We start from the raw sequence: 18,282 nt of genomic DNA, 5'->3' as shown, positions 1-18,282 counted from the left end.
ACATGCACGACAATATTGTTTTCCTCATTGGACAGATGAGGAAATAGGCACAACGAGGCCAGATAACTTGCTCAAAGTCGCATAGTCCGTAAGTGCCTAGGCTGGGATACAAACCCAGGCAGCCTGACTGTGGAGGCTGTGCTCTTTTATTTTAAGTTCTTCAGATGGAAATCACATTATGACAGAGATTACTTGTGTTTTCCGATGTCCAGTTCTTTCCTGGTGGGGTACATGCTAGGCTATACTTCCCATCCCTTATAGTTTAAGCGGGGTCGTGTGACTGGTTCTGGGCCAGTGGAAGCATTTAGTAGCAGGTGTAAATTCTTCATTCTCCTTTATCCCTTACCTCTATGACCCTAGAGATCAAGGGTTGAAGTGGTGGAGCTGTAAGATAGACATGGATCCAATTGCCGAGTTACGATTCAGTAGGAAACCGCCAGATCTCCAGCAAGAAAGAAACTTGCACGTGTCAAGCCACTGAGATTTTGAGATGTATCGTTGTAGTGAAGCCAGTTCTCTCCTGATTAATGCAGACCTCATTGTATGTTTCTACTTATAAAGTGAAGCCAGGGTCTTATCAGAATTTTAATTCAATGGGAAAGAATAAAGAAAAATTTAAAGATCATTCCAAATTCTGCTACCCAGGGTCAACAATTCTCAATCTCCTGGTGGGTATCATGACAGATAATTCTCTGTCTATAAGAATATACACACAATTTTTTATAAAGATTTTATTTATTTATTCATGAGAGACAGAGAGAGAGAGGCAGAGGCACAGGCAGAGGGAGAGGCAGGCTCCCTGCAGGGAGCCTGGTGTGGGACTAGATCCCAGCACTCGGGGATCACGACCCGAGCGGAAGGCAGGTGTCCCGAATATATACATAATTTATATAAATAAGTTCTTTTGTCAGAAAACAATATAATTTCAAAATTGTCCTTGGTCGAGTAATAGAGGTCTGTGTAGGAAGCTCTTGAAATATATAACCATACAACAGGAAGGTCTTTGTGAACACATAGTCTAAGGGTTAAGAGTGTGGGTTCTACATCGTGAGTGCTGGAGTCCAAATTCTCACCCCATCACTGATTTTGAGAAAGTCACTTAATCTTTCTGTGCCTCAATTTCTTCAACTGTTAAAGGGTACAGGTAATAATACTACTTACTATACAGTGATTTATACATTCCACCTCAGTGTACAAAGAAAATGTAGTTTCTTTACTACCTGTAAGAGATCTTTCTCATAACCCACTCCTAGATAGCAGAGGGCTGCTTTTGGGGGTGAGAGAAACCATGTTACCTTCTCTGGGTTTTAAAAGATTTCCAAGGAAATGTTTAGCCGGTCAAAAATCTGTCTCCATAATGGAGCCATCGCCCCCTTCCCTTATCATATTTTCCCCAAAGATGGCATAAAGAAAAACTTTCTTCCTTCTGTGCTTCTCTTTTCCTCTCACAGCACTGCCTCACTTTCAACACTTCTGACAGAGCTCTGGGGGAGTTTCCCTTGACCAAGCAGTTCCCTGCAACACCACTTGGAGGTCCTGTAATTTAAACAGATTTGGACACTATCCACCTGGAGGTAGATCTTAAGGGCTCAACCCCACAACTGTCCCGACTCAATTTCACATGCTGCTTGCAAGCTCAGGTTGTCACCTATACTTCTGACCCATCAGCTATAAACCAGAAGTTCTTGCAGCCCCCTCCTTGGGTTCAATTAATTTGCTAGAGTGGCTCATAGAACTCAGGAAAACAGTTTACTTAGTGTTTCCCACTTTATTATAAAAGGGTATGATAAAGGGTGCAGATGGACATCCAGGTGAAGGAGATGTATGTGTAGGACAAAGTATGTGGGGAGGAGCATGGAGTCTCCGTCCCTCTCTGGACAGCCACTTTGCCAGTACCTCCATGTGCTTATCGACTTGGAAGCTCTCCAAAACCCATGCTTTGGGGATTTTTATGGAGATTTCCTCAGGTAGGTGTGATTGATCATAAACTCCATTTTCATTCCTTCTGTCCTCTCTGGGGAAAGGGAGTTGGGACTGAAAATTCTAAGCTTCTTATCATGGCTTGATCTTTCTGGTGACCAGCTACCCGTTCAAGAGCCCATAAAGAGTCACCTCATTAGAACAAAAGACATTGCTATCACCCAGAAAATTCCAAGGGATTTAGGAGCCCTGTGTTAGGTATAAGGTCAAAGACCAAACATTAGAGCAAAAGATACTCCTAGGAAATTACACTTAGGAGATTAAAAGGATTTTAGGAGCTCTGTGCCAGGAATTGAGGGCAGAGGCCAATATATATATATATATATTTTTCTATTATCTCATAGATGGTTTCTCTGTGTACAGAAAAAGCTTATGAGGTCTCCTGGTGACAGAGGAAGTTTTCATGTTATCTTTTTTCACTATACTTGGGATGGGATGGGTGGTTTAGTCTGAACTGACATCCATTACGGAGAGACTAATTCCATTTGATCTTCTGGTGAATAGTGGTACCCACTCCTGTCTGTTGGTGACTTGACACTGCCTCCAATTATTGGAAGTCTGGAGGCCTTCCTGCAGGCCTCCTTTTACCAACTCCAGGCCTCTGTAAGTCTAGTGGTCCTCACATCCTTTCCTCAGACTCTCACCAGGACACACAGGATCTTTCTGGACTCTTTGCACACCATGCACAGACTGTAGGGGCAAAAAGCACGGTCTTTTCTTCTACTTTTCCTCAGCTCATCCACCCTAACACCTTGCCAGAGGTTGGCAGGATCCTTTGCATAGAGTTCTCATTCCAAGATTCTAAATGGGGAGTAGGTAAAAAACTCCTTTGATTTTGCTTCCCAGGCCAGTCAGTTCACATGTCAAATAGCTTACTTCCCCTCCCCACTATTACCCGCGATTTTTAGGTACTGATCAGGACAGCCTTTCTCCTTCAGCTTCTTGTCTACAGGGACTGCATGTATGCCACTAAACCTCTTTGCTCAACCTGAAGGACAGAGAGGCAAAATCTTTACATGATAAAGACATTTACATGGCTTTTTAAAAAAATATTTTTAAAATATTTTATTTATTTATTCATGAGAGACACACGGCAGAGACACAGGCAGAGGGAGAAGCAGACCCCATGCAGGGAGCCTGACATGGGACTTGATCCTGGGTCTCCAGGATCACGCTCTGGGCTGAAGTTGGTGCTAAACCGCTGAGCCACCCAGGCTGCCCTGGCCTTTTTTTTTTTTTTTTTTAAGATTTTATTTATTTATTCATGACCGAGAGAGGGAGAGGCAGAGACATAGGCAGAGGGAGAAGCAGGCGCCACATGAAGAGCCCAATGTGGTACTCAATCCTGAGACTCCAGGATCACGCCCTGAGCCAAAGGCAGACACTCAACTGCTGAGCCACCCAGGAGTCCCCTTTACATGGCTCTGGATATGCAGTCATAAGTCAGTTAGGAACTAGAGTTAACTATTAACAGAAATGCATTAATAATCTCAAATATTGTATCATGAGAGTATTATCATCATCACATCATCATCATATAAGAGGTGCTTATTTCTCCTTCAGTGCCCTTGCACTCTTCTCATGGATTTACACTGCCCACAAAATTTTGGAATTTGTATAGTGGTTTTGCCTGTTAGGAGATCGGAAGGCAGTCCACCTGCTGTTTGCCTAGAATGCAGGAAATGAGCATCATACCATATGGGCTCTTTAACACCCACCCACATGGCCCAAGACACAAGCAGCAGTTCCTCTGGCAACTATAAGCCAGGCCCCGCTGGGGTAACTGCTGTGCTTGGGCATCACATATTTTTAAAAAGTCTTCTTAATTACATTTTAATCCCACAGATATAAATTGATTTTTGGTCTTTTTCTTGTCCACAAGCCAATTCAGGTTCTATAATAGCCTACAAATGATCAAGAAATGTTTAAGTTGCAGCTGCATAATCAACCGTCTTGACCAGCAGTGCTAACCTCATACAGAAGTCAACCTGTCTAGGTGAGGTCAGGAGCTGTCACTAGGACCTTTCCCACTAAGAGCTATAGCCCCAAATATCATACTTCGGCATTTATTTCTTTGAATGAAGACATGGTTTTTGTACCTTTATACCAATGGATTTGCCAGACTATATAAGAACCTGAGGCTTCAGGATAAATCTTACTTTTAACAAGCCCTCCAACTAATTAATGGGATTAAATAGAACTGCAGCTCCTTCTTGGTGACTGCATATTATTTCAAACAAAAACTAAACCTGTTATTCATTTGTTTTCTCTTTAAGGTTAAATTATTCCACGTGATTCCAATTAAGGAGACCTCATGTATATCTCTTTAAGCTGTAGCCAGAAAGATCCAACAAGAGTTTATGGCATCTTTGAGTTCTTTTCTATGACTTCATTTTATCTGAATTTTGCCAAAATAAAAAATTAGGACCTGTGCCTTGGGACAGAGTTACAGAACTACAACATGACTCTTGGTTTTCATTTAAGACAAGAAGACCATGTGGTCAACAATGTATGCCTGCCCTCACTCATTAATTAAGCACACAGGTGGGAGTGTGTGCGAGTCAAAGCCTGGAAGTTGCCCTCCTCCTCACCCTCTTAGCCTGGTGAGATGTATGCAGTTGGTGTGATCCCCATGGCTGGGCTTCCTGAACCTTCTCCCAGAGACATGCAGGAAGCAGCCTTCAGGTACAAGTTCCCAGATGGGGTTTATCTAATTTCTTTTGAAATGGTGAGGACTGCCCTGAAAATTAGAGTTAGATTACTTCTAACCTCAGGAGAATTGATTCCATGCTGAGTTGGTAGTGAATGGATAGAGACTTTCAGTGGAGAGTGTGAATGGCAGCAGTCTACACAAGTGCCTCGTGAATGCTGACTATCCTCTCCTACTCCTAAGTTTTTCTCTCTCAAAGTCAAATACTCTTTCTCCCAAAGGCTCTTTGTTCAGTGGGTTGTTTTGGTTAACGCGCTATGAGAGATTAACATGATGATAAAAAAAATGTCAAGCTAGTTCCATAACCATATATCATTTTGGGCTGCTAGGAGTGCCTATTGCCTGCAGTTTCTTTAAAGTAGGGTTTTCTAGTCTCACTGAGCTAAGTCTTGGGGTCATCAGAAAAGGGGACTGCATATGTGTGACCATGTACCGTGTATACACGTGGGATGGGGGCTTTGCAGCAGCTATAGACTGGTAGAGGCTAGAGGAAGAAGGAAGGACTAGCATAGATCTTGGAAATGATAGATGCTGTAAAGTGCAAAAAGCCATCTCATTTAGGATCCTCCCACCACCTCAACTTTGTCATCCTCCATTTCAGTTCCTTATGTGATCTTTGGGGACTTAACCTAATTTTCTGTTACATAAATTATATTTATTAGTTTAATTAATTATCAGGATATATTTATTTGTCTGCCCTCTCTTGTTCCAGCTCTGAAAATGTATGTTCCCAATTCATCACTGAATTTCTAATGCTCAATAGGTACTCAGCAAAAATTTGTTGAATGAATGAAGGGTTGAATGCACCAAGCACCTTACATATATTACTTTCTATACTCTTGTAGAATAATTCTAAAATAATTTGGGTCAGAAATTGTGTTTTTTAACTTGCCTTTTTTTTTTTTTCTGTGACATATACTTAACAACAAAAGCCTATGGGTGAACTGTATAAATCCAAGAGTTTAGAGTATGGCATTTGGGATATAATCATTATATAACTAGCTATGTGCTTTTACGATGACTACATACATTTCTTTGATAAACAAGCAAGGAGTTGGAAATAGTCCGTCAAGTTTGCATGCAATCTGTGTCAGGACTGCTAGTCTCTGGAGCCTGACCGCAGCTGTTTAAATGTTCAGTCATTTTGGTCTTCATTGTTCCAAGTCTAGCCCAGAGCTGCTCATTCTTGGCAGAATTCCAGAATTAAAGATGGTTCCAGAGTCTTTAGCAAGGGCTCCATAGCCCACCTCAGCCTGTCACAGCTTCCTTCCTAAGGAAGGCACCCTGGAGATTTGCAGCTTGGATACCTGTCTCCAAGAAAGACTCAGACCTTGGAACAGGGAAGGTAGATGCATCATGTGTCGGAAAAGCATGGAAGATTTTTGAATGGTATTGGTTCATAAATATTTACTTCTCTTCTTTGTGACTCTGTAAAACCTCTCAAATCTCTAGGTTTTGCCTTCTCTGACTCTTATCTTCTGTTCCTTCCAGGTTTGTCTTTCACAAGGTATACCCATTTTTTGGTGGAGTATAAAAAGACAGATTTGCATCTTTGTTTTAATGCTCTGTGAAACCAGAGTCCTTGCTGGTAGAAGAGCATGCCCATACAAGATTACATTCTTCTCTGTAAGCTGCAGTGTCTAAAATAGGGAAAAGAATTATAAATAGTATATGTTAATAATGCTAAGTTTCAAAAGATTTAGAAATAGGAAAATTGCATACTTGCAAGCTTTCATTTTTGTCTCCTTTCTTAAGTCTTAATTATTCTTTCAGAAATTCAGGTTTCAATTTATATGATGTCCCCTAAGGTAACATGTAATGCATATTATACAAGAAAAAGAAAAATAAGAAGATAATACTGAAGATGGGATCTCTTGTATAATAAGTGAAACATTCATACACATACACCCACACTTGGCTAGTGGAGTGACTTGAAATAATTCTTTTGAAAATGGATTTTACATAATACAGAGCAAGAACTATTCACAGATTTTTGACCAATAATCCTATTTTATTGAGAAAAAATTAAAGTGTCTAGTGACTAGATAATATAAGTTATGAATATCATGTAAATTATATGTCTATTGGAAGAGATAGAATTATCTCATCATATTTCTGTTTATAGTTACATTATATTACATATATAGCTATTAAATTATATTTATGAAGATCAGCCATGGAGAAAAGCATTTACTTTTTAATATAAGTGAAAAGGCAAACAGACTTTTACATTACTGGGATTTCACATGTGGAAACATGGAAATACAGCAGCTGCAGCTTTTCTTCCTCAGCAGGGCTGTGGCCAGAGGAGCTGTGGTGCTGGTCTCTCTGAGCCATCCAGCTCCATCCTTGTCACTGCAGGGACACCCGCTCTAGCTGCTGCCATGACTGAGCCTCTCAAGATAAGACTTTCATCATGTAGAGAGCTGACCAGAGATGAGACTAATTAGGGCATCCGCCGTATGCTCCTCGGGTCATTCCCACTTTGTTAGTGATGTGTTCATCTCCTCAGATGGCCAGTTTGCCCTCTCAGACTCCTGTGATGGAACCTTTTGGTTTTGGGATCTCACAACTGGTATGTAGATTTGTAGGCCATACCAAGGATGTGTTGAGTGGGGGACTTCTCCTCTGACAATCCTACAAATTGTCTCTGGCTCCATCACCAAGTAGTAGAATGTACCGTCCAGCATAAAAGCCATTCTGAGTGGGTGTCTTATGTCTGCTTCTCATCCAGTAGCAGCAATCCCATCATTATCTCCTGTGGGTGGGACAAACTGGTCAAAGTATGGAACCAGGGATCCCTGGGTGGCGCAGTGGTTTGGCGCCTGCCTTTGGCCCAGGGCACGATCCTGGAGACCCGGGATCGAATCCCATGTCGGGCTCCCGGTGCATGGGCCTGCTTCTCTCTCTCTCTCTCTCTCTCTCTCTCTCTCTCTCTGTGTGACTATCATAAAAAAAAAAATTCAAAGTATGGAACCAGCCAAACTGCAAGCGGAAGACCAATCACATTGGTCACACAGACTACCTGCACACTGTGACTGTCTGTTCAGATGGATCCCTCTGTGCTTCTGGAGGCAAGGATGGCCAGGCCATGCTGTGGGACCTCAACAAAGGCAAGTGGCTTTCTACTCCAGATGGTGGGGACATCATCAGTGCCCTGTACTTCAGTCCGGATACCAGCTCTATGCTGCCACAGGCCCGGCACCAAGGTCTGGACTTAGAAGGCAAGACAACTGTAGATGAACTGAAGCAGGAAGTTATCAGTACCAGCAGCAGGGTGGAGCCATCCTGGTATACCTCCCTGGCCGGGTCTGCTGATGGCCAGACTGTTTGCCTGCTACACGGACAACCTGGTATGCATGTGGCCGGTGACCATCAGCACCCACTAGAAATCTATGGCAGAGCTTTAGAAATAAAAAAAAATTGGTTTTCTAACCTTTAAAATAAAATAAAAAAAGAAATACATTACATGCAAACTGGAAGGAAATACTTATTTTAGAAAAGTAGAATTAAATATAGTCTCTCTCCCTCTCTCTTTTTCTTTTTTTAGTTTTTATCCCCTTGTAGTAAAATGTAAAAAAAAAATAAATATATAAATATATATATATATATATATATATATATATATATAAAGATCCAAGAAGGTCATGTAATTTCTGGGAAATGACTACACAAACTACAATGAAATAAAATTAGCTAAAACCTGAAATGAAATAAACGCCCATTGGTTATGCATAGTATTCCACTGTTCAACTGCACTTATTCTTTAGTGCAAATATTTGCACCCCAGCTTTGGTGACTCTCACAGTATCTCCACTGTTTTTAAAAGCTGTTGAGAGACAAAAAACAAAAAATAAAAAACTCCACAATAGCTGTCAAGAGATATTTGGAATTCTAGTTAGTATTCTTCAAGGTTTATCCAACACCTTGAGGAAATTAGGAAAATGAGGGCCCAGATCACATTCTTTTTTTTTTAAGAATTTATTTATTTATTTTAATTTTTATTTATTTATGATAGACATACAGAGAGAGAGAGACAGGCAGAGACACAGGCAGAGGGAGAAGCAGGCTCCATGCAGGCTGCCCCACGCGGGACTCGATCCCAGGACTCCAGGTTCACACCCTGGGCCGAAGGCAGGCGCTAATCCGCTGAGCCACCCAGGAATCCCCCCAGATCACATTCTTAGGAAGAGATGCTGCACCTCACAGTATAGCATTTCCCCCTCATAGGCCAGCTCCTGGGAGAGAAGGTGACCTGGGGCACTAGCCAGTATTGCTTCTGCTGCTGCCCTTAGGACACTAGGCCCTGAGGCAGAGAGGTCACTTCTCTGGGAAACCAGGCAAGCACCTGCTGAGTGGTTACGCAGGAGACCAGCCAGGAAGTAAAACAGTGGGTCTGAAAATGAAACTGTTCTAGGGCTTCTGTTTATAAGGGACAAGAAACACGATTCAGAGTATAGTAAGTACATGAAGACTATGTTGGCTTTTGTAACTAGGAAGTGCATCATTTCTAGGATTTTAGTGACTTCAGCAGGATTTTTAATCCCTCTTTCTCTTTCTCTGTGTCTGTTTCCTTAATGTGTTTTTCAGATCAGCTTCTTTTTGGCTCAGTGTTGGCCTCTCTGACTTCAACTGGCCTTCCTCCAGGGGATGGACTTTGCTGCAGACTGTCTCAGGTCTATGTCATCCATTTTAGAGACCCTCAAAAATAAGAGCTTCAGGGGGCTCCTTTCCTGTTGTATGTACAAACGGTAGTTGGGTTTCCTGTATGTGGTGGCTGTGACATATACTTACCAGGGCATGTCCCTTGCTCAGGATGCTGAGCCTATGGTGCTGACTACCTATTGTTGTAGGTGATGTCAGGGCAGTCTTTCTATCTCATTAAAAATACTGACTTAGGGATCCCTGGGTGGCGCAGCGGTTTGGCGCCTGCCTTTGGCCCAGGGCGCGATCCTGGAGACCCGGGATCGAGTCCCACATCAGGCTCCCGATGCATGGAGCCTGCTTCTCCCTCTGCCTGTGTCTCTGCCTCTTTCTCTCTGTGACTATCATAAATAAAAATTTAAAAAAAAAAAATACTGACTTAATCTTATTTATTTATTTATTTATTTATTTATTTATTTATTTAAATACTGACTTTAAAAAAAACCTGCCATAGGAACACCTGGGTGGCTCAGCGGTTGAGCCTTTGGCTCAGGGCATGAACCTAGTCTGGGGATGGAGTCCCACATCAGGCTTCCTGCGAGGAGCCTGCTTCTCCCTCTATCTCTCTGACACTCTCTCTCTCTGTGTCTCTCATAAATAAATAAACAAACAAACAAACAAATAAATAAATTCTTAAAAAAAAAACCAACAAGCCCCCCCGACATTAAAAATCTCTCGTATCATTAGTGAAAAATTGGCCCAGAAGTACTAGAGTACTGCAAAAACTCCCATTAAAAGTAGTTGTCAAAAAAAAAAAAAGTAGTTGTCTTTTTTAAAAAGAACTGTTTGCTAACCATGGCTCTCTATAAATATAGAATTTCAGGCAGTAAAACAAAGTTAAATGAATAAATTTACAATATGGGTGGGAAAACAAGTTATTCTTGTCTCAAATTTTCCCTCTTATTTTGAGCCCCCTTGATTTTTTTTTTAAGATTTTATTTATTTATTCATGACAGACACACACACACACACACAGAGAGGCAGAGACATAGGCAGAGGGAGAAGCAGGCTCCATGCAGGGAGCCCGATGTGGGACTCCATTCCAGGACCCCGGGATCACACCCTGGGCTGAAGGTGGTGTTAAACTGCTGAGCCACCGGGGCTGCCCAAGCCCCCTTGATTTTATAAAATCTTCATTTTTTTCCCCCTTTCATGCACCCATTAGTTCCCATGATAACAGCAGCTTCCTGGGTTGGGGCTGAGGCAGGGCAGTAATGTGTATCTGGGTTGTTTGTAAGTCAAGTGTTTCTAAGGTGGGAACTGTCTGTACTGCATTAGTCATTCGGATCTCAGTTTTTAAGTAGGTCCATTGTCTTTTCTCTAATGAGGAAGTACTTGTTCTCTTAACATTCTGGCAAGGTTGGTTGCTTATTTTCTCCCATGTCCAAGTCATACTGAGGAATATGTCTATCTTCTGATCCTCCGTCAGTGTCAGTAGCAGAAGGAGACCTTGTGGATAGAAAGGAGGAACAGGTGGCAGTGACAAGAGCAGAAAAGAACCAGACAACAAGCCAAAGTCTGATAAGAATGTTAATAATTCTGAAGTGTTTCAATGATAGGGAGTACAGTCTCGTGACAATGAGCATTATCCACCCCTTGATCAGGTTCTGTAGGAAAGAATGATGAGTGATAGTCCTCCGTTCTAAAAGTTCTTCCCAGCAGACTGTTAGAGGGGTCTTGGCAGCCTCATTAGGTAGTATTCCTTGCAGTTAAGACATGGAGGATTTCTTTTTTAAGAGGCAGAAGTCCAAGTGTAGAGGTCACATTTTACTCATTTTTGTACCGCCTGCACCACTTCGGTGCCCAATAAATATGGAGTAAATGATGTAGCCAACATTATCAGCTAAGAATAGTTTATATTCAGTATTTTTAACCTATTAATTCTAGTCATTCATTTAATCATTCATTCGGCACACATTCTTTAATGATAAAGATTATAAACATAGCTCTTAGTGTGCATGTTTCCATAAGTTAGGCAATGAGCTAAGTGTTTTATGTCCATTATCTCAATCCTCACAACTCTATGAGATAGTTGCTATCAGTATGACCACTTTATGGGTAAAGAAGCCTAAGCTTAAAGAGGTTAAATTAACTTCTCCATGCAAATGGCTAATAAATGGCAGAGGTAGTACTTGTCTCTAAGACACTCTAATGCTTAAAGTCTATACTTTAAACTTCAGTGCTATTGAGTATTAGGATATAATCACTCATGGATCTTGCATTTTTTTCTCATGTGTTAAAGAACCTGGGTTATTTGTTCTGTAAAATTTCCCAGACTCTGGGTTTTTCTGATTGCATCCTTAGAGTATCATTTAATATTTTCACCTTTCCTCTGTATTTTCTGTGAACTGGTAGTCAGATATAGAGGCTTGATCAAATTTCAGCTCAACTTTTTTGGGTGAACCTACTAAATAAGTGGCATTGTGTTCTTTCATATGCCAGAGACGTGTAATATGATGTCTTTCTGTAATATTAGCCATTTTTTAAAAAGATTTTTTTTTTAAAGTTATTCATGAGGAGACAGAGAGAGGCAGAGACATAGGCAGAGGGAGAAGCAGGTCCCCTGCGGGGAGCCTGATACGGGTATCCATCCGGGTCTCCATCCCGGGACCCTGGGATCACAGCCTGAGCCAAAGGGAGACACTCAACTACTGAGCCACCCAGGCACCCCAGCCTTTGTTATTGAATATCTGGTTCAACTAGTTTTTTGAGGTTGCAGAATAGTGATTTTCTAATATATATATATGTTGTGTGTGTGTGCACCTAAGGACCTCTTTACTTAATAGCTAGAATACTTCTGTAAAGAGAAACTTTCCCTTATCCATTATTGGTTACATAACAGTGTACTTTGTTTAGGGGATGCTTGACTCTTTCCCGTTACTTATATATTTTCAAAATAATGAGCTAGTTCCCAAGCATCTTCCCTGGTTATCAATTAATTATTTGTATTATGTTTATGAACTCACAGATTTAAATATATTTGGTGTGTTTAAATATTTTTAATGTATTGCAGTTCTTGTTGATGATAAAACAATCTCGCATTTTATACATCTGAGCCTCTGCAAGTTGGCTCCTGAGTCATTTGGCACAACCCAAAGTTAAGAAGTTGGTAACTTCTTTACTATCTCATTGGACAAGTTGTCCCAGGTCATCTTTTTTTTTTTAATTTTTTTTTTTAAATTTATGTATGATAGTCACACACAGAGAGAGAGAGAGAGGCAGAGACACAGGCAGAAGGAGAAGCAGGCTCCATGCACGGGGAGCCCGATGTGGGATTCGATCCCGGGTCTCCAGGATCGCGCCCTGGGCCAAAGGCAGGCGCCAAACCGCTGCGCCACCCAGGGATCCCTCCCAGGTCATCTTTTACAATTTCATGCCCAAACTTGGAAATACCATATGTCCAAAGAATCTTGGTTCTCCTCAGTGGAAAATGGTATCTGGAGACTGCCAGTTTTTTTGTTTTTGTTTTTGTCTTGTTTTTTTAAAGATTTTATTTATTTATTCATGAGAGACACACACAGAGAGAGGCAGAGACACGGCAGAGGGAGAAGCAGGCTCCATGCAGGGAACCCGATGTGGGACTCGATCCCGGATCTCCAGGATCACGCCCTGAGCCAAAGGCAGATGCCCAACCAATAAGCCACCCAGGCGTCCCTAGACTCCCAGTTTTTATATTAGCAACAAATTAAAGAAAAAAAAACTGTCTCTGGCCTGGATTCAGCCTGTGGCTAGTCTGTTGATGACCTCTGGCCGGACATAGGCAATAGTAGGGAGGATTAATGATGGATTAATGATTAGTACTATTAGTGATGGATGATAAAGATATTTTTTTCCAAGTTTTTTTATTGTGGTAAAATACACATGATAAAATTTACCATCCTAACCATTTCAATTGTACAGATCAGTGGTATTAAACACATTCATAATGCTGTGCAACCATCACCACCATCTGTCTTTAATCTTGTATCCCTGAAACTGTATCCCATTAAACAATAGCCCCCCTTTTCCCTGACAACCACCATTCTACATCCTGTCTCTATGGTTTTGACTAATCTAAGTACCTCATATAAGTGGAATCGATCAGTATTTGTCTTTTTGGGATTGTTTTCTGTTACTTAGCATAATGTCCTCAAGGTTTACCTATGTTACATTTATCAGAAAATTCTTCATTTTTCAGGCTGAATGATATTCCATTGTATGAATTATATCACATTTTGTTTATCGGTTTGTACTTCAATGGACCCTTGGATTGTTTCCACATTTCAGGGGTTGTGAATCACGCTGCTATGAGCATGAGTTACCAGTATATTTTTGAGATCCTGCTTTCAATTCTTTATGGTGTATATCTACAGAGGATTTGTGTATATCTGGTGTATATCTACAGAGGATTTGCTGGGTCTATTGTTAATTTTTTGAGGCCCCTCCATTCTGTTTCCCATAGCATTTGTACCATTTTTTATTCCTATCAAAAATGCAGAATGGGGGACCCTTGGGTGGCTCAGCGGTTTAGCGCCTGCCTTCAGCCCAGGGCGTGATCCTGGAGTCCCAGGATCGAGTCCCGCATCGGGCTCCATGCATGGAGCCTGCTTCTCCCTCTGCCTGTGTCTCTGTCTCTGTCTCTCTCTCTCTCTCTCTCTCTGTGTCTCTCATGAATGAATAAATAAAATCTTAAAATTAATTAATTTTTAAAAAAGAATGGTTTCAATTTCTCCACAGTCTTACCAACACTTATTATTTTCTGTTTTTTTTCCCTTGATAGTAGCCAAAATGTAGTAATTGGTGTGAGGTGGTATCTCATTAGAGTTTTTTTTATTTTGATTTTAATTCCAGTATACTTGACATACAATATTATATTAGTTTTGGGTGTACAATACAGTGATTCAACAATTCTATGCAGTTTGTTCTCTATAGTTGAGAGTCTTTTTTTAAAAAAGTGACTTTTTAAAAATATTTTATTTAGAGAAAAAGAGAGCAAAGAAGGGAAGGGAAGGGGTAATGGGAGAAGGAGAGGAGGACTTCCCATTGATCAGGGGGCATCACATGGGGCTCAATCCCAGGACCCAGAGATCACAACTTGAGCCCAAGGCAGACATTTAACAGACTGAACCACCCAGTGCCCCTGAATTAGTGTTTTCATATCTTTGGGTAGATACCCAGTAATGGAATTACTGGATTATATGATAATGCTATGTTTAATTTTTTTTGAGAAACCTCTATACTGTCTTCCACAGTGGCTACACCAGTTTACATTCCCACCAACAGTGTAAGAGGGTTTCTTTCTCTCCACATCCTTGTCAACCCTTGTTTCTTGTGTTTTTTATTTTAACCATTCTGACAGGTGTGAGGTGATATCTCATTGTGGTTTTGATTTGCTTTTCCCTGATGATGAGTGATGTTGAGCATCTTTACTTGTGTCAGTTGGCCATCTGTATGTCATCTTTGGAGAAATATCTATCCAAGCCTTCTCATTTTTAATCGTATTTTTTTTTTTTTTTTGGTGGTGGGGAGGTGTTGAGTTGTATACATTCCTTATATGTTTTGATACTAACTCTTTATGAGATATGCCCTTTGCAAATATCTTCTCCCATTTCATAGTTTGCCTTTTAGTTTTGTTGATTGTTTCTGCTCTGTGGAAGCTTTCTATATTGATGTAGTCAAAATAGTTTATTTTTGCTTTTGCCTCAGGGGACCTATCTAGATAAAATTGCTACCGCTGATGTCAGAGAAATTACTGCTTGTGATCTCTTCTCTTCTATGATTTTTTGTTTGTTTCAGATCTCACATTTAGCTTCCAACCCATTTTGAATTTATTTTTGTGTGTGGTGTAAGAAAGTGGTCCAATTTCATTCTTCTGCATGTTGCTGTCCAGTTTTCCCAGCACCATTTGTTGAAGAGACTGTCTTTTTCCCATTGGATAGTCTTTCCTGTTTTGTCAGAGATAAATTGACCATATAATTGTGGATTTATTCAGTTCTATTGATCTGTCTACTTTTGTGGCAGTACTATATTGTTTTGATTACTATAGCTTTGTAATATAACCCAAAGTCTGGAATTGTGATATCTCCACCTTTGTTTTTCTTTTTCAAGATCGTTTTAGTTATTTGGGGTCTTTTGTGGTTCCATACAAATGTTAAGAGTGTTTGTTTTAGTTCTGTGAAAAATGCTGTTGGTATTTTGATAGGGATTGCATTAAATGTGTAGAGTGCAAGAGGCAAAGAAGGAGTGAATAAGGATCTTGGGCCTGCTGCCTTTCCCAACACCAGAACTTTCAGGGGCCAGAGCTAGAGGGCGCCAGGGAATGGCAGGACCTGAGGTGGTGTTACGGAGTCTTCTATGGCGGTCACTACCTCTGTGGCAGCACACTCTATGAGTGGCCTGAGATGTGCTCGGGCTCCTCCATCCGTATTTCTTACCTGTGCCCTCCTCTACAGAGCACGTTCTTCAGTGTCCTGGCTGCCAGGGCCATGAGCATCTGGGTAGTAGCCTGGCTGCTTCTCTGGGGGCTACCAGCCATCCTTTCACTGCCACCCTGCCAACCCCGGCACAAGAGCCACTTGTTCTGAAATTATTTTGAGGCAGGACATTTTAAAAGATGGTTCCCACAGAGACCTTTTAATAAAAATGGAATTTGGAGAAAACATTGAGGATTTATGGAACAGCTGACTCTTAATTAAACGGTACATCCTGACAGGACTTTTTGTGAGTCCATAGGAGTTGGCTTCATTACAAGAGGGAAACATAACAGAGGCAGTGATGGTTTGAGAAAATTTCCATATAGAAGTTCCCAATTATTTGTCCAAGGGATCTAAAGTTCTAATCTATGCCAGACAAGATTCACAGTGCATTGTTTCCAAGCTTTTTTGCTTGTGCTCAACAGCTGTCGTCGGCCACATGGTAAAGATGGAAACCTTTATTATGGTCAAGAACTATGATTTACTGATGTATTGTGACCAAGAGTTTCAAATTCTGGAATGCTGGGCTCAATCAGAAGTGGCAACTCCTTGTGCTTTGAGGAATAAGAATATCTGCCAATGGAATAATATGAAATATAAATCAGTCTATGAGAATGTGACTCTACAGGTTCCAGTGAGATTGACTATAACATACCTCTTTAGTATGTTCCATGACTCTGCTCATTACCCTCCTGTGTTCTGCTTTGATCCCTGTAGCTGTTTTCAAATATTGCCATTTTCCCCTATAAGTCTTATAGAGTAAAAGCTTTCTATGAAACTAAGTAAGACTTATTTACTTCTCTTCATTTAAGTTAGGAAAATGAGCACTTTATGTATCAGAGACAAATTGTTCTCATTTTGTGAATAAAAACATTTTAATTTCATTTAAAAATTGAGAAAATCATTATAAATAAAAAGAAAATAATTTGGTTGAAAAAATCTGTAGATTGCTTTGAATAGTATAGATATTTTAACAATAGTTTTTCTTCTAATCTATGGGCATGGAATGTCTTTCCGTTTCTTTGTGTAGTCTTCAATTTCTTTCATCAGTGTTTTATAGTTTTCAGAGTACAGGTCTTTTACCCTTTTAGTGAGGTTTATGTCTAGATATCTTATTTTTTTCTTGCAATATAAATGGGATTTTTTTTCTTAATTTCTCCTTCTGCTTCATTATTGTTGTATAAAAATGCAATAGATTTTCATTTTTATTTTTTAAAGATTTTTATTTATTTATTCATGAGAGACAGAGAGAGAGAGAGAGAGAGAGAGAGAGAGAGAGGCAGAGACACATGCAGGGAGCCAGACGTGGGACTCGATCCCGGGTCTCCAGGATCACACCCTGGGCCAAAGGCAGGTGCTAAACCGCTGAGCCACCCAGGGATCCCCGCAATCGATTTTTATATGTTGATTTTGTTTCCTGTGACTTTAGTGAATTTGTTTATCAGTTCTAGTCGTGTTTTGGTGGTGTCTTTCAGGTTTTCTATAAATAGTTCCATGTCATCTGCAAAGAGTGAACGTTTTACTTATTTCTTACTGATTTGAATGTCTTTTATTTCTTTTTGTCATCTTATTGCTGTGGCTAAGACTTCCAGTACTATGCTGAGTAAAAGTGGTGAGAATGGACATCCTTGTCTTGTTCCTGACCATAGGGGAAAGGTTCTCAGTTTTTCCCCATTGAGGATGATGTTAGCTCTCAGTTTTTCATTATTGACCTTTATCATGTTGACGACATATGTTCCCTCTAACCCTACTTTCTCATGAGTGGATGTGTACTTTTTCAAATGCTTTTTCTGTCTATTGAAATAATATTCCTGTTACTTCTTACTCTGTTATCTTTCTAAAGTCTTCTTATTAAGATATTTTGAGTCAAAATAACAGCAACTCAGTCAGAATTAAAGTTTATTTCTCTATCACAGTGATATGATGGTAGGTGGATGGTCTTGGATTTATTTTTTTAAAGATTTTATTTATTTATTAATGAGAGAGAGAGAGAGGAGAGAGAGAGAGAGAAACAGGCAGAGGGAGAAGCAGGCTCCATGCAGGAGCCCGACGTGGGACTCGATCCCAGGTCTCCAGGATCACACCCTGCACTGAAGATGGCGCTAAACCACTGAGCCACCTGGGCTGCCCCGTCTTGGATTTATAGGAAGTTTTAGTCCTTTTATTTCTTGAAGACATCCAGGGACTGGGTTCCTTCGGTTTTGATGTTTCACCATTTCCTGGGTTTTATCCTCATCCACATATTTGAAACTGGCTTACCAGTACCATGGAAGGGAAAAGGGAGGGGAGGCCAGACATCTCACTTTTAAGACACGGAGTTTTAAGAAGTTGCATGCATCACTCCTGCTTATGTCCTATTGGTCAGTACTTTGGTCAGTCGTATGGTCAAGCTTGGTGGAAGGGATGCTGTGGTATGTAATTTCTAGCTGGCAGGGC

The 18,282-nt window shown here is 40.6% G+C and overlaps 2 pseudogenes; both read left to right on the top strand.

Annotated features, from left to right (window-relative positions):
- The first annotated feature begins 6,936 nt into the window (after positions 1-6,936).
- On the top strand, positions 6,937-8,079 carry LOC129499111 (receptor of activated protein C kinase 1-like; annotated as a pseudogene).
- Positions 8,080-15,727: 7,648 nt separating this feature from the next.
- LOC129499110 (phosphatidylinositol-glycan biosynthesis class X protein-like) lies at positions 15,728-16,595 on the top strand (annotated as a pseudogene).
- Positions 16,596-18,282: the final 1,687 nt, after the last annotated feature.

This window comes from Nyctereutes procyonoides, unplaced genomic scaffold (assembly GCF_905146905.1).
Source record: "Nyctereutes procyonoides isolate TBG_1078 unplaced genomic scaffold, NYPRO_anot_genome, whole genome shotgun sequence".
Taxonomy (NCBI): Eukaryota; Metazoa; Chordata; class Mammalia; order Carnivora; family Canidae; genus Nyctereutes; species Nyctereutes procyonoides.
The sequence above is the reverse complement of the archived record's forward strand: the minus strand, read 5'-3'. Positions and strand labels throughout refer to the sequence as shown.